Genomic DNA, 2,500 nt, shown 5'->3' with positions numbered 1-2,500 from the left:
GAAGGATTAGAAGAAAAAGAGAGGGGAGGGGCATGGGGGAAGGGGGATTGATGACACAATGCGATGAGGGGAGGTGGATTGGAGGAAGAGAGATAGGATGGGGGATGAAGGGATTGGAAAAGAAGGGTTGAGATGGGGGGAGGAGAGATTAGTAACGAAACAGAAATGGGGAATGGGGGGATTAGGATAAAAAGGATGATTAGAGAGAGACGGGATTGGAAACAAAGGGATGGGATGTGAGGAGGTTAGATGAGAAGTTATGAAGCACAATTAGAACTATGTGAGGATTAGAAAAAAAGAAGGGAAAGGATAACGAATAAGACTAGAAAATGATTAGAAAAGAGATAGGCGATTGGAGAGAGAGATTAGAAGAAGGGTTAGCATAACTTGAAAAGGCGAGGGAGGGGGGAATATAGCATAAGAGGAGAGTAGAAGAAAGAAGAGATTGGAACAGAGGAGGAATACGGAGGAATAGACAATGAAACGGCTTAAAAGGAAGGACAATTAGGAGAAAGGAAGAAGAAGATAGGAAGAGGATTAGAAGAAGGAAAGATAGAAGATTAGGAAGAAGGAAAGAGTAGAAGGATAGGATTAGGAAAGAGGGAGGATAATAAAGGAGGGAGGATCAGAAGAAGGAGAGGATTAGGAAGAAGGAAGGAATAGAAGGATAGGATTAGGAAAGAGGGAGGATAATAAAGGAGGGAGGATCAGAAGAAGGAGAGGATTAGGAAGAAGGAAAGAGAGAGTATCAGGAGAGGGGACAGGATCAGGTAGGAGGGAGGAGGAGAAGGGAAGGAAGGGGGAAGATTAGAAATGAAGGATGGATGGGGAAGAAGAAGTAGAATCAGGGCAAGGATAGAATTGGGAAATAAAGAGGAATAATGATTAAAAAGGATGAAAATGAGTGAGGATTAGCGTAGGGGGAGGGAGAGGAGGTGTGATAAACAGACATAAGAGGAGATGGGGACAAAAATTACAGATGAAAGGGTGAAACAGAAAGAGAGACACATACAGAAACACACACATACACAGCGAGATAAATGGAAAGATAGATGAATAAATAAACAGATAGATAGATAGATAGAGAGAGGGGGGGGAGAGAAGGAGAGAGAAAGAGAGAGTGAGAAGGAGAGAGAAGGAGAGAGAGAGAGAGAGAGAGAGAGAGAGAGAGAGAGAGAGAGAGAGAGAGAGAGAGAGAGAGAAGGAGAGAGAGAGAAGGAGAGAGAAGGAGAGAGAAGAAGAGAGAAGGAGAGAGAGAGAGAGAGAGAGGAGAGAGAGAGAAAGAGAGAGAGAGAGAGAGAAGAGAAGGAGAGAGAAGGAGAGAAAGAGAGAGAGCTATGAGCTGAGCCGGCTTCTGCCAAATGTGAGCTTTGAGCTGGTGTCGAGTGGGAAGACACTGATTTAGAGGGAAATGAGTTGTCAATACATGGCCACTGCGGGGACAGCACTGAAGCCTTGGGCGAAAGGTATGAAACGTTTTCTCTATCGAACGACAAACATAAAAAAGCAATGAATTACATTAATGAAAAATATCAGGTATGTACGCATTACCTAATAAGATAGTAGGTAGCAACAAGTGTGTGTTCTTTCAATACGAAGAAAGAGCGAGAGAGAGTAGGAGAGAGAGAGAGAGAGAGACAGAGAGAGATAGATAGATAGATAGATAGATAGATAGATAGATAGAGAGAGAGAGAGAGAGACCGTGCTCGATGCCCGAGCGAGAGAGAGAGGGTGAAGGAGAGATGAGGAAGAGAGAGAGAGAGAGAGAGAGAGAGAGAGAGAGAGAGAGATTGAGAAGAAGAAAAAGAGAGATATTTATAGTGAGAAAAAAAAAAAACACACAACAAGAAAGACCAAAAACGAAAATACGAAAAAAGGACAAAGGAAGGAAATAAATACAAAAATAAAATAGAATAAAGAAAAAAGAAAGATATCAGAACAGACTCGAAACAGCAAGGGACGCAGTGCAATGGATGCAAGGGGGAACTCTCGTGAATTAAAAGTCGATGATGGGGAAGAAGGGGAAACTGTTGAGGTAATTTGGGGAAGGCGAAAAGGCACGGACAGGGAACAGCGGACACCAGGAAAACCACTGCGTACGTTCGTGTCCATAAACGAAAATCGCTTGGGATTTTATGTTCTTTTTCTTTCTTTCTTTCTTTCTTTTTTTGTAGGGGGAGGGGGAGGGGGGTATTGTTTCCAAGGTTTGATCATTGTCATCATGACGCATACACACATATGCACACACACATACACGCAAATACATTATGATTTACACACGCACACACCGGTGTTCATAATAATTTTTCATATTTTTTTCGTATAATGAGAATGGCAATAATGCTGTTGCTAATAACAATAATCATGATGATAATAGTGATACTGATAATAATGATAATAATAATGATGATGATATTGATAATAATAATAATGATAATAATGATCATGATAATGATAAGGATAATAATAATGATAATCCTAATGATGGTAACAATGATAA

Source organism: Penaeus japonicus, unplaced genomic scaffold (assembly GCF_977035675.1).
Source record: "Penaeus japonicus unplaced genomic scaffold, GWHDUDI00000001_assembly GWHDUDI00000006, whole genome shotgun sequence".
NCBI classification, from domain to species: Eukaryota; Metazoa; Arthropoda; class Malacostraca; order Decapoda; family Penaeidae; genus Penaeus; species Penaeus japonicus.
The sequence above is the reverse complement of the archived record's forward strand: the minus strand, read 5'-3'. Positions refer to the sequence as shown.